The 15,499-nt window shown below is 32.7% G+C and overlaps 1 long non-coding RNA gene across 1 annotated transcript in view; it reads right to left on the bottom strand.

The window, feature by feature from the left end:
• Positions 1-1,371: 1,371 nt before the first annotated feature.
• LOC141559526 (uncharacterized) overlaps positions 1,372-15,499 on the bottom strand; it is a 139,916-nt gene continuing 125,788 nt past the window's right edge. Inside the window, exon 4 of the long non-coding RNA XR_012487460.1 lies at positions 1,372-1,433. This is a non-coding gene — a long non-coding RNA (uncharacterized LOC141559526). The remainder of the gene's footprint in view (positions 1,434-15,499) is intronic.

Below are 15,499 nucleotides of genomic sequence, written 5' to 3'. Positions count from 1 at the left end.
GTTAAATACAAAATAGTTTGAAAGTGAGGGCATTTGTGATTGAAGAGATTGGGAATTTCCCTCATTTAAAAAAAAAAAAAAAAAAAAAAAGCTGATGCTTAAGTTGTGCCTTAAATAAAGGGATTCTATTAGATGATGAAAGGAAGAGGGAAGTAAAAGTCCAAAAGAGAGTTGGGCCAAAGGCAGAGATGGTAGATTGAAGAATATAAAGGACAGTTTGACAGGTTTAGAGTTGGGAAGGGGTGTAATGTACATGAGGCTAGAAAGATTAATTGGATCCAAGTTGAGAAAGGCTTTAAAAAAAAAAGTTTCCCTCTTTTTGAATTCCTAGTGCTTAGCATAGTGCCTGCTATATAACAGGTAAATAATAAATGCTTACTTGATCAATCCTAGATCCTTTTCTTCTAAAGGAGTTTAACATATTCAGGTGTACAGTTGTATAAAGTTACTGACATTAATGTGGAAACTAGCCTGTTAGTAAGAACCTTGAGGAAGGGAGAACAATTAATAGGCAATTACAGTAACCAAAGAGAGAGGTGATTAGGGATGGACCTTAGCTAATAACTGTTTACAGAGAGATAAGCTGTTAAAGGAGTAAGATTTAAATTGGATATAGATTGGATATAGATTAGTAAAAGATTAGATATGGAGGATAAGGGATAATGAAGAATAAAGAAAGGATAGTAACAAAGTTACTAACCCAAAAAACTAGAAGAATGACACTCTATCATACTTCCCAATATTCAAAATATCATCTTATAAAATATTTTCAACATCTTTATCATCTAGCTCAGATTATAGTCACTTTAATCATCTCTATATGATTCTATTTGAATTGCTAAACATCAGTGTACTAATCATATTAACATCCAAATTTAAAGTTATATTAACTTACAAATATTCAAACAATCACAAATATATCACATAAAACTGCCCTGGCTGTTATTTGAAAATATATTTTAAAAATCAAATTTTTTTCTTTTTAAGTACTTATGTCTTTTAGCATCTAATAATTTCCAGATAAAAGAAACTCTTGAGTAGATTTCTACCAATGTGAAAGTCCTTCAAAAAGTCTTGCAGTATAGAATACCCTGCAAATGTAGTGCATGGGGGAGAAGATATATCCTAGAGCATTTACTCCCAAAAATGTAATCACAGTAATAGCTGCCAATGGCAATGAAGCAAATTAAGTCCTGTTATGCAGGACAGGTTGACCACTACTCATTCTCCAGGTTGGCCTACTCATTACATCTGGCTTCTTGTATTAGCAGTCCTAGATTTCCAGAGACAAGTCCCCATTATACATTTGCAAATAATTATTTCTTAATGAAAGAATAGAAATAGTTTTGAAGGGAAATATACTTACCTTTTTCTCCATTCTCATTCTTGAGCCCTCACAGATATGATCTTCATGTTTTCAAAAACTTGCAGTTCTGCACATTGAAATAGTGCATGACTTTAAACATAAACCAATTACTTATAATAATTTAACTTTTAGATCTTAAATATCACCATTTACTTAGCAATAAGGCAAAAGAAATAATACTAACATCATGTTGTTTTTTTCAGTCAAGTCTGACTCTGTGACTCATTTTGAGTCTAAAATACTGGAATGGTTTGCCATTTCCTTCTCTGGTTTATTTTACAGATGAAGAGACTGAGGTAAACAAAGTTGAGTGATTTGCCAAAGGTCACACACCTAGTAAGTGTTTGAAGTCCAATTTGAACTCAGGAAGAGGAATCTTCCTGACTCTAGGTTGGGCACTCAACCAACTGTTCACTCCATTCCACCCAGCTGCTTCCAAATAATATCATAGACCCTCATAAAGTAATTGGATAAATTTCTAAATCTATGTGTGTGTGTATATATATATATATATATATATATAAACACATTCTCTGTATATAAATTTGATTTACAATCTCTTACTGATGCATTCAATCTCTAAAGGGATAGCTATGCATATATTTAAAAGAATCCAGCAAGGAAGTACATAAGGGAATAAAATCCATACATTTAGAGTAAGTCACATGAAGTACTTCAAAATTCTAGACTATATATTTTGATAGTTTGGGTCCACTCAACATATGGAACTATTGCCCTACATACTGCTTATCTGTTGTTCTCACTGTTCTTCCTGGGCAGACCATCTTGTTTTTCAGATATGATGTTGTCAGATTAGAACAGTCTCCATTTCTAGATGCCATGTTGTTTGATAAGAGCAGAGTTCACATCAACAAAAATCAAGTAGACCCTTTAAGCTAATCAAACAAACCCAGATTGTCAGAATGTAAAGCATCTGTCATCGCCTCTGCTTTTTCATTTTAAACCAGAAGTGGCAGAGAAATGCAACAAGTTCATGAAAAATTTCCCCTTTCTCCTCCTCTAGCTGGTGCTGAAGAATAATATGGGTTACTAAATCACTTGGCTAATTAATTTCAACTGCTGCCATAATCACAATTCATAGAGAATCTCAGTTCCCTTTGAACTTTTCACAATACCTCTTTCACAATGGTGGCAAGGAGTTTTATTTTGTTTTTTGAAGGCAATAGGGTTAAGTGACTTTCCCAGGGACACACAGCTAGTGAATCTAAGGTTGGATTTGAACTCAGATCCTCTTGACTCCACGACTAGTGATATTTTTAATAATTCTTTAATAATAATAATAAAGCTGATCTTTTGCAAATGTTAATAGATGTAATATGCCCTCCTGGCAGTTACTATTACCAGTCTGTCCTAGGCCCAACAGAGTACTTTTGACCACTGACCTTTGCAGTATTAACTCTACCCAGCTTGCCTCTTCTTGAGGCCTTCAAAGGTCTCTGGCCATGATTTCTTGAATCTATATTTGAATAACCAGTAGTGCACTCAAGAACAGCCACATGTTATCTTAAAAGCTTTTATTATACCTACTCACATAATGCCCTGACTTGCCCATAACTCCCTAGTGAACAGCTGGTCTGAAGACCCACGTGTTCCCTACCAAACTCCTTACCTCTCTGGGCTATCCATCAGCTTGGCTCAGCTACCCCAGGCTAGGGAGCCAGGTAGTGTGAGAGTGACTGGTTGCCTGCAGTGGGCTTATAAAGGGCCTGTGAGGTCACACACACAGCCAACCAATGAGAGAGCCGTCACCCATTACAAAGCTATTTCAATATGGACAGGATCCCACCCACAGGGCAGTCCTATATCCACAGAGAATACTTCTGGACCACTCAATCTCCTGTTGCACTGTGGCCACCCATTTAAAGGGCTCTTACAATTCCCTTCTCTTGTTTTGCAGGAACCAAATCCTTACAATAGGTAATCTAATTACCTTAAAAGTCTTTAATCTAATTTGTTATATATACAAACACAGTATTGCCATTTTATGGTACCAAAAGGAGTAACTTCTAAGTTCATCAGATAAATTTTGGCAAAATGAAAATCCTTCATTTATATATATTTATAAAACAAACAGAAAATAATTAAGGTATATTTGGTAAATATGTGTTCTTATTATATACCTTTATTGATATTGATAATCTGAAGATCACCGAATAAACTCATTTCTAGGTTCATCTATGAAAGATTTTCATCTTTCTAAGATTCTTTAATTAGCTTAGTGTATGCATTTGAATGAGTTTTTGTAGGAGAATCTTGAGCCCTGAATTTTGTTTGAATAAATCAGATTTCTTTTTGTAATCAACAAACAACAAATATAGTTGCATTTTTGTTTTTTATTATCCCTTTCAGTCAATTTGTGATTGCAAAAATGTGATTTGCTGTAGAGAATTGTATGCAAATGCTTCTGTGCTCATTTCAGATTTTTATTGAGGATAGCCTTGATAAATGCATAGATTCTCCTCATGAAGATTTTAAACATATGAAAAAAATGAACATAATCTCATAACCTTCTTTCTCTTGTGATAAGTATGATCTTTCCCCACTCTTCTAGAATTATCCCATCTTTGAAACATCTGAAAAAAAATTGATCAAAGTGTGCTTTCAGTCTGTGTAAAGTCAAAAGAAAAAGTTTATTAAGCTTTTACTTTGTTCCAGGAACTATACTAAGTGCTGGAAGTACAAAGAAAGAAAATTAAAAAGGCCTTGCTTTCAGGAACTTCACAGCCCAAGGAAGGCAACAACATGTACACAACTGTCACAAACAAGTATATATATATATATATACACAATTAGGTAAACACATATATATGTGTGTGTATGTATATATGTGTGTATGTATATGAAGAGCCAAGTTACAAAAGGCTTTAAATGTCAAAGAGAGGATATTATAATTTGTCCTGGAGATAATAGCAGCCACCTGAGTTTATTTAATGGGGGAAAGTTTTGAGAAGTCAAACTAAGTCATCTTTTGCCTCAATGCTTACTTGGCCTTTAATCACTAAATAGTTGTTACCTTAGACAGAGACCTGGGAAAGACACCATTTTAAAAAAACCAAAGTTTCCATTGCATCTGAGCCATCACCAGTCTTTCTGGCCTATGTCTTGCCCCTAGGTTCAGATAGCTCTAGAGGAGAGAGTGAGCTCTCTGCCCAGTTCTGCTTCACTTTGATCCAATTCACTTGCAAATCAAGACATCCTGACCAATGATGTCATTGGTTTTCTTTGAGAAAGAAGGACAAAAAATCACAATGATAACATTAACAGTTGCTTAATTTAAAGTTGAATGGAGGATGGACTGAAATGGGTAAAGACTTGAGGCATGGTGACAAAGCAGAAAAATGAACTTGGTGTAAAATTATAAGCGTTCAAGGATGAGTTTATAAAGAAAAAAGTAAGATAAATGTGGAAAAGAGAAGTCTCTTTGAGACATGAAGGATACTCACAGTTAATAATCATCATATATCTCTAAGAAAACCTAGAAAGAGCAATTTCTATAAAATCTAAGAAAAAGAGAGTATCAAGGAGATAGTTATTAACTTATGGACCACATACCAACAATCATTCCCTCTCTCCTATGGTAAATCTCAGCTCCATTAACTCCTTTCCATTTTTCTAAAAATTTGCTTATCTGGCTTCATTCGAAATAAAAAGAAAAAAGCTTTTCATTCATGTCTTCTATAACAACAACCAGGCAATGATTCTATCTCTTTTTTATCCATCATTAACAAAATCCCTGAAAAGATGTCTACCCTAATGCTTCCACATACTCACCATCTATGATTTCCAGAACCTCTTTCAATATGGCTGCTACCCACAACTTTACTAAAATTTCTTAAAAATGTACACAAATTATTTAATAATTGTAAAATCTAATTGTAATCTTCAGTCTCAATTCTCCTTAGTCCCTGTCTAGCCTTTGATGTTCTTGTCTTTTGTGGGAAATTATTTTATTCCTTTATTTTATGTCTTTCTAGTATCCAACCTTCTATGTTTTATAAGCCTAACTTTCTATATGAACTTATTGTTCTTTCTCAAATCTCCTCATTCTTCTAATTGTACTAGGCGTTGCATATATTAGCATCAGGACACAAGTATTCACCTCTAGTCTCCAAAGTTCAAAAACTCAGATTTATGCCTAAATTCTTACTTTCTCCCTCACTTTTCTTTTGTAGTTTCTTTCACCAGCTCTGCCTCATAAAGATACTTTTTATTCATCTTCTATTCCCACTACCATAATATCAATCCAGGTTTTACTGCTGACTTATTGTTATGACTTCTTAATGTTGATTGATATTTTAATGTTACCCTGCACTATTCCCATCCTTCAGTCTTTCTACATAATTGCTGCCAGCATGTTACCAGTCAAAACCATGCAGTGGCTCCCTATGGTCACATCAATAAAGCTTAAATCCTTTTGTCTGATATTTGTGGTTCTCTGTAATCTGGTAACATCCCCTATTTGTAGCTTATACTAATATCACTGATATCTAAATATTATAAATTCAAAAAAAAAAAAAACAAACAAACAGCAAAAACAAAATGAAACCACCTATTCAGCCATGATGTTTGTTTCTCTGCCTTTGCTCACATTATTCCTTATGCCTAGGATATTCTTCTTCCCATCCTTTTAAGCCAAATGCTAATGCAAGTTTTTCTCTGATCACCTCTACAACTTGGTGAGTAATGCCCATCCCCTCACACTGCTCCTTCCCTCTCCAATCCTTATGTAATATTTTGTCAACAGCTGTTTTTACTTCATACTTTTGAATTAGTAAGCAATAAAATCCATGAGGACATGAATTTTATCCAAACCCCAATATTACCTTCTACGTTAACATATAGGACTTTTGATTTAGAAGACATTTAAGCATACTTATTGGATTAATTTTTTAACTGAAATTGAAAGAATCTTCAATAAGAGAAGCCAAATTCTTATTATTTTAATGCTGATATATAAAGAGGCATAAGTATTTGAACAAGGCATATCATTTCACTAAGAGACAGCTAGGTAATATTTTTGTACATGAATTCAAGTAGCACTTTAGGAATAGTCCAAGAAAATTTCAAAAAGGCAAATATTGTTTTTTTTTCTCCTTTCACTGAAGAAAATCTGTAATTTTGTACTTTACTTTTCATAAAAAAACTGTTAATACTGTGTGTGTTAATATTTCAAGCATGTGAGGAAAAGTGAGGTACTGGTTTTCTATTTGTAATGAAAGTTGAATATCAAATAAACTTGAGTACAGTCACTTGGGAATACTTAACAACAATAAGGTTATTCAGGGAAATTCCAATACAGTTGTGATGGAGAGAGTGAAAGTCATGAAGACTGAATATGGATCACAGCACAGTATTATCACCTTTTTTGTTTGTTTGTTTGTTTGTTTTTACTTTCTCATTTTTTTCCCTTTTGATCTGATTTTTCTTGTGCAACATGATAAATGTCGAAATATGTTTAGAAGAATTGAACATCCTTAACCTATATTGGATTACTTGCTGTCCAGGGGAGGGGAAAGATGTGGAGGGAAGGGAAAAAAATTGGAATACAAGGTTTTGCAAGGGTGAATATTGAAAACTATCTTTGCACATATTTTGAAAAACAAAAAAACATTATTATTATTATTTTAAAAAGGATAAAGTATGTTTGCCCTGAGGGAGGAATATTCTAAAGGAACAATGGAAGGAGAAAAGAGACAGGCTAGGGGAGACTAAAGATGGACAGTTAGACAATGATAAAATTATTGTAAGAGTAAAAGGGGGTCTGAATTATATTCCTCAGTTATAGTGTGATGCAGAGGTAGTCATTATGATCTGCATGTTTCTACCATTACAAAAAAGGGTTCTGTCCCTTTCCTTTGCTTTGAAGTCTCCTGTGTTTCGGAGTGTGAAAGTAAAATCATTTTTAAAGTTCTTTCCAAACTTGGGTTTCTTTCTTATGCCAAATATAATAGACAAAGCAAAATTAATTTTCTTTAAAATATTTTTTACCTTTTGACAAAAATATTGGAAATCACCAGTTCTATGCCACAAATAATATAAAAATATCAGCAAAATCAAATATGTCTCATATGTATAAATTGAAAATAACTCTATACCCTGTAGACATAAAACCTTTTTGTTCATGTATATGAAAGAAAATGTGTTTTTTCATAACTGACTTTTATTATAATTATAAGAATATATCACAGATTCATAAATTGAAAGTTTTCCAAAGATACTTTTTAATCCTGAGAGACCAAAGGATTATGCCCATTAGTTACAGACTATAGGTTTTTTTGTGTTTGTTTTTATTTTGTTTTGTTTTTACAGTTTTAATTTTTTGTGTCCAAAAAAGAGCTGATGATAAATTTATGAGTCACTATTTCACTTATACTACCATCAGAATAGGATAATAAAAGAGTGGATGGGTAACTGACTCTGGAGTGAGGAGAATGCAAATTTAACATCATCCTTTGACAAATAGGAGTTCTGTGACCTTGAATGAGTCACTTAATTTTCCAGAATTTTAGGTAGATCTCTAAGACTATAAATTGCAAAGAAAATATCAACATTCCCCATTGATAGGGAGCAGATGTTTTTTTCATTCAATGAGTTCTCCATACAAAGAAAATTGCAGGTCCAATGCCTTACACCAGAATAGCATCTATTGAATACTTTAAATAAATAATAATATTTATCATAATCCTTCCTTTACTAAAGCACAATTTATCAAATCCTATCTGAATATTGGTAACAAAAGGGATTTTCTCTCTCTTTCAGTCTTTCTCTTTCTTTCTCTCAATAGCTATAGACTCATGATAGAAACTATCTGTATTTAGACATAGATGAGAGACAGTTAGATAAATAGATCCCATCCTGAATAGACAAAAATTGTTTAAATTCAAAATAATCAGGGGTGTTGCAAGAGAAAAAGTAGAGAAAAAAATAACAGGTTAGCCACATGGTGAGAGAACAATGTATAGCAAGCATATGGAAAGTCATAGTGTCTTACAAGAAGACGCCTGCTAGAGGGAAGCCAGGGGACTCCTTGTGAACTCACAAATCTATGATTTGGAGTGATAAGGTACTTCACAGATCATTGAATTGCCCTTTCATGTTATAAATGAGGAAACAAAGGCAAATGACTTGTCCAGGATCCAAGAGATATTTCTGATTATCTCTTTCAGAAATGTCTATTGCAGAATTTTACCTTTAGTCTTCCAAGACTAATAGCCTGTCTATTCTACAGCATTGCCTTTTATATGAAGACAGAAATAAGACCTTCATAGGTTAAGTAGACATGGATAAGTTTTGATCAGCAATTATATGCCAACAAAATTGAGATTTTTGCAAGCAAGAATAATTATAATCATGTGAAACACCAAAATGAACAAAATAGGAAATAAGAGTTTTTAAGAATTTAACCTCACAAAGGGAAATTAAGTCAAAATAAACAGGAGAGTAGAGCCAGGAAATTTTACAAATGAATTCTATCGAATTCTTAAAAAGCAACATCTTTACAGCATATATTCTGGTGAAATTAAAATGTATCTTTGACCTGAATACAAAAGGTTGCTTCATTAAAAAAAAATTAATAATAAAAGGAAAACAGAGGCAGAGATTCTTTTGCAATAGGGAGAATCATTAACAAAATAATAAAGAAAATTACAAAAGACAGAAGAGACAATTTTGATAATATGAAATGTAAAAGCTTTTGTATGAACAAAATCAATGAAGACAGAAAAAGATGAGTAAATGTTAAGAGTTTACTGCAGAGGAAAAAAAAAACGTTTTTGCATCAGACATTGCAGATAAAAATTTGATATCCAAGAGATATATGGAATTGATGCAAATAAATGATGCGAGGAGTCATTTAAAATTTTATGTCCTTGATAAAATATTCCATCTCTTGCCTCTTTTTCTTTGCATAGACTGTCTTCTCATGCCTGGAATGCTCTGCCTCTTAAAATGCCTAGATCATACATGCCCCATTTCTTGTATCAATTATTTCAAAAGATATTTCTTAAATTTCCCCAAGTCATCAGTGCCATCACTCATCACTATGTATTAATTTTATATGTATTCATTTATGTGTTATATATGTATTATATGTTTACTCGTATATTACTATATATTTTATAATTATTATTAATTTTATAATTAATATGAATGATTTATGTTATATACATATACACATATATATGAGTGTGTATTTTCTTTATCTGTGAACATGTTAAATCTACCCCATAAGAATTTTAAGCTTTATTGATATGAGGTCTGTCAATTGTATTTGTTTTTCCAGTTCTTAGCATGACTCTTGATATAAATGTCTACTATTGGTTGTGTCATTGAAATTTATGAGACCTTAAATTCATTTGAGTATTTTTGTATTTGAATACAAAACATTGACCAGATAATAGAATGCTAAAAAAATTGGAAGGGATCCCAGGGGTTAAACAGTCTAAATCCCCAAATATTTTAAGAACAATAAATTCCAGTGCTATATAAACAATTTGAAAAAAGAATAGGTAAAAGCAGAGTCTTACCAAATTCCCTCCATAATACAAATATAGTTTTGTTATCTAAACCATGAAGAGCAAAAATAGGGAAAGAAAGCTATAGAATAATTTCCTTAATGAATATTAAGATGCAAAAGTTTTAAATAAAATACTAAAATGGAAACAATGACAATATATCATAAAGATCATATAATACAATATAATACAATATACCAGGAATATAGGGCTAATTCAATTTTAGGAAAGCTACAAGCATAACTGATCATATCAATAAATCATCTAATCATATCAATAAATGTGGAAAAAAATTTTGAAAGCATATTATTATTATTAAAACAAAACAAAACAAACAAACAAAAAAACCCCAAAACACTAGAAGTGGCAGCTAGGTGGTATAGTGGATAGAGCACCAGCTCTGAAGTCAAAAGGATCTGAGTTCAAATTTTATCTCAGCCCCACTTAACATTTCCTAGTTATGTGGCCCTGGGCAAGTCACTTAACTCCAATTGCCTCAGCAAAAAACAAAACAAACAAAAAAAAAACAAAAAAAAAAAACAATAACAAACCGCAACAACAAAACCAAAAATCATTAGAGGATGATGGAGAAAAGATAGAATCTCACCTAATTTTTTTTCAAATTTTTCTCCAAATAACTTTAAATTAATACTTCAAACTGAATTCTGGAGCTGCAGAACCCATAAAAGAATAGGAAGAAACAATTTTGAAGCCCAAAATAACTTAAAAGATTAGCAATAAAGTTCAATTGCACCTCACTAAGTGTGAAACACAATCTAGTGCAAACAAGACCCTCTCAAGAAAACAGCAAACCTTGGATGAGACAATTGAATTAGCAGCGGGAACTTCTGGAATAAACCATAGATATTAAGGGAGTCATACAACTGATCAGAAGGATATTGTAGTGATGCCTCTACTGACATTGGATGGCTTTATTGTATTGTTCATCCATAGATTTGGGTCACAGTCCCACGGCAAGGAGGAACATTAGAAGGACAAGGGGAAGGTAGAATGAAGAATGTCGACTCCCATAAAAGAAGTACAGAAGAGCTTTTAAAATGGAGAGAAACTTAAGGGAGTTGGTGAGAGGAAATACTTGAGCCTTACTCTCATCAGAATTGGCTCACAGGAGAAATAACATATACACTCGATGGGGTATAGAAATCTATCTTACCAATTGATGAGCAGGCTGATTTCAGAAAAGACTGGAAAGACTTGAACTGATGCTGAGTGAATTGAACAGCAAAAAAGCATTGTATCAAAAACAACAAAATTGTGTGATGATCAACTGTGATAGGCTTGGCTCTTTTCAATTAGGTGGTGATTCAAAGTAATACACAGTGTATTAATGTCCCATTTTCTCCACATCCCCTTCAACATTCATCATTATTTTTTCCTGTCATCTTCACCAATCTGAGAGCTGTGTAGTAGTACCTCAGAATTGTCTTAATTTGCATTTCTCTGATCTCTGATTTAGAGAATGTTTTCATATGATTAAATTTATTTCTTCATCTGAAAATTGTTCATATCATTTTGCCATTTATCAATTGGAGAATGGCTTGTATTTCTATAAATTTGAGTCAATTCTCTATATTTTAGACATTTTAGATATAAAGCCTTTATCATAAACCTTGGATGTGAAAAAATTTTCCCAGTAAAATAAAATACTATGAAAAAAATCTATTTTACTTTATAGGAAGGAAGAGAAGGTAATAAAAGAAGAAGGGGGCTGATAAAAAAGGAGGATGGGTTGCAAGAGGTGGTAGTCAAAAGCAAAAGACTTCTGAGATTCATCTGGGTGAAAGGAGAGTCAGCATGGCATAAACAGAATAAAAGAGAGGAAAATATTCAGTAATCATAACTGTTAAAATTTCATAATTTCTCTGACAAAACTTCAGTTCTCAAATATTTAAAGAACTGAATTACATTCATCAGAGTACAAGTCATTCTTCAAATGATGAATGATAAAAGAATATGAACAGGCAGTTTTCAGATGATATGATCAAAGCTATTTATGGTCATATGAAAAAATGTTCTAAATCATTATTGATCAGAGAAATGCAAATTGAAATAAATCGGAGGTGTCACTACATACCAATTAGATTTGCTAATAAGACAGAAATGGAAAATTCAAAATATTGAAGAGAAAGCAGGAAGGTTGAGCCAATAATGCTTGGTATGAGTTGTTATGTGATTCAATAACAAATCAATTAGAATTATGGCCAAAGAACCTTAGAAGTACAAACTCTATGATCCAGCAAAAACACTACTTGATCTGTGTCCCAAAGAGATTTTTTAAAAGACAAAGAGATATATGTACACAAATTTTAATAGCAGCTCTTTAAGTAGTGACAAGGGATTGGAAATTGAGGAGATGTTGATCAATTGGGAATGACTAAACAAATTGCAGTATGTGTATGTTTCAGTATATTATTGTGTGCTATAAGAAATGATGAGGAGAATGACTTCAGAAAAATCTTGGAAGGTTTATATGAACTGATGCAAAGTGATGAGTGGAATTAGGAAAACATTGTACATAATAACAATATTGTAATGATGATCAACTTTGAAAGCCTTAGCTACTCTGATTAATAAAATGATCCAAGGCAATTCCAAAGGATTCTGATCAAATGGGTAGTAAGTGGCAAAGTGAATAGAATGCTAGGCCTAAATTCAGAAAGACTCATCTTCCTGAGTTAAAATCTGGGGTTAATCACCTATGTGACCCTGGGCAAGTCAGTTAACCCTGTTTGCCCTAGTTTTCTCATCTGTAAAATGAGCTGGAGAAGGAAATGGCAAAACACTCCCGTGTCTTTGCCAAGAAAAGTCCTAATGAGGTCATAAAGAGTCAAAGACAACTGAAAATGATTGAATAACAATGACATCATAAAAGAAGAACAAATGGATTCTGAGTGCAGACTGAAGCATGTTTTTACCTTTTTGATTTTTCTAATTTGTTACACATTTCTAATATGGAAATATATTTTGTATGACAGCATTCTCAATGAGTGATAGAGAATGTATAGAAGGGAAAGATTTGGAACCCAAATTTTAAAAAGATTGTTAAAAACTTAGTAAACAAGAAAAAAAATGCGATCTTTAAAAAAAGTATGATAGTCAAAACACCTGTATAACATACCCACTTCTGATTTGAACTCAATGTTTGGACTTAGGCAAATCATTATGAATCTTGGCCATTCATAGCCTTTATAATGTTTAAGAGTATATGAATCTAAATGCTTAATCTACAAAGTGAAGGGTTTTCTTCATAATGGCTCATAATTAAACTGCTTAGGTGAAGCTGGTATTTTTTTAAAGAAAGGAATTGTTTTATTTCTCTGATAGCAGGCAAGCAACAAGCATTTGCTAAGCCTTTACTGGGTACATATTTCATATTGCCTACGAACATAATAGTTAGCATTTATATAGTGCTTCAAGGATTGTAATGTCTTTTGCCTGCATCTCTCAGCTGATTTTCATATCACCTTGTCCTAGGTGATATTGTCTATGTATATACAGATTATGTGTGTATGTACACATATACATACATACATACATACATACAATGTGGTCATATTGTAAACATTTGAGAGAGGATTTGATCTCATCTTCTTGAATCTTAATCCAGTACTCTAATACCATTAAGACTTAATTGTACAGTAGTTTAAGTGGGAGTTTTAAAACTGTCCTTCACCCTCATCCCCTATCACAGTTAACTGCTCTTATCTCTTATAACCCTTGGACAAATCTAGTCTTCTCCACCTAAACATGGTAATCTATTTGTCATCTCCCATTGGTACTTTATACTTTTGTACCTCAGAGCTATTGTACACGCCATTCATCTGTCCAGAAGGCCCACCCTGCTCTCTGCAACTAATCACATCCTTGCCATCCTTCTCTGGTGAAGGCTCACCTCCTCTATCAACCAGTTACAGGTTAATGTCTCCAGATTCCAGTTATTCCCAAACATCTTATTTCTTTCTCCTACAGAAAACTTGTACTTTGTACTGCTATAAATGGCTAAGCATGTAGTTCTATAAAAATGAATTCAAAAACTTTTCAGGTCTTTCTTTAAGATCACAGCTGCATGAAAAAGTCCAAGAATATTGTTAAGAAGATAATGGAAGTCATGGATATTTGAATATAGACAATTAATGTCAGGCCTCCTTAGAATTAAGAATTATAATGATCACCTTATTATTTCTCTCCCTTTCCCTTCCCAAAACATGAGAGAATAGAAAAGATATGGAATTGGAAAACATTCAGCAGTTTGTTGCTATTAGGTTGTCAGAAGTAATCAGGGATTCAGCCATGGCATTTAAATTTGTGGGAGACTATGACTTAGGAGAGAAATGTGTAATTGATACTCTTCTTGATATACCAGTAATATATTTGACATTTAGAAGAGGATATCCTGTTCTTATCTCAAACTTGACATTTCAAAATGGAACTCAAAGCCTTTCATCCTAAATCCTGTTCTCAACTTTCTGCTGCTATCAAGAGCATTAAAGTCCTTCCATTTATCCATCTGAGAGTCATCCTCAGATCCTCATTCTTCATTAACCACATATCTAATCAATTGCTAAGTCTTATTTGTTTTATTTCTACCACTACTCTCGCATGTAACGATTTCTTCTTCACTTGCAAGATCACCACCTTAATGAAGATTATACTGTCTCTCAGCCCAACTATTCTAATAGCTTCTTAATTGATCTCCTTGATAAGTCTCTCTTCTTTCCTAAGAATTTCTAAGAATGGTTTATTCTTAGCAGAGTTGTTTAAGTGGTATTCTCCAAGTATAAAATTACTATTCTTCAAATCAGTAAACTCTAATAACTCCTTATTACCTTTAAAATCAAATATAAATTCCTCTCTGTTTGGCATTTGAAGTTAACTAACAATTTACTTTTTCATCCTTATTATATATTACCCTCTTTTGTGCAAACTTTGATCCAACCGAACTAGTTTTCCTGCTATTTCTCATATACAACATTCCATTTCCCATCTCTTTGCCTTTGCATTAGTTACCCTACCTCCCCAATTCCTGAAATGTATTCCATTCTTGCTTTTTCCCCTGAGAATGTTTTCTTCAAAACTGAGTTCAAATGCCACCCTCTGATCATCCCATCCCTGATCTTCCAGATGGCTACCACTTGTTTTTACTTTGAATATTTATACTTTACTATATTGTTTATTCTTTGAATAGATTTTATATATGCTTATATGAGTATATATCCTTGTACCATCACAACACTGCAACCTATGCAAATTTCTTGAGGGAAAGGATTTTTAATTTTGCACAGTACCTAACAAGTAATAGGCAATTTTTCATTTTTTATTGATTGATATACAGTTTCATCAAATGGCTTTTCTTTGAAATAAGTATTTATATCAATGAGAGCTCATATCCTATGTTTTTAATAGATGAGGACCCATTACCATGCCTTTAATGAGAAGTAACTACCTCTGAGAGATCCACCTAAAATTTGGGAAATACCTTGAGGTATTGCATTTCCATTTTTTATATCTTTACATTGTACAAACTAAAACATACATCTAAAGATGAATAAATATCTGAAACTGAGAAGAACAATCAGCA

This window comes from Sminthopsis crassicaudata, chromosome 3 (assembly GCF_048593235.1).
Source record: "Sminthopsis crassicaudata isolate SCR6 chromosome 3, ASM4859323v1, whole genome shotgun sequence".
Lineage (NCBI taxonomy): Eukaryota > Metazoa > Chordata > Mammalia > Dasyuromorphia > Dasyuridae > Sminthopsis > Sminthopsis crassicaudata.
This window is presented reverse-complemented; position numbering and strand designations above follow the sequence as displayed.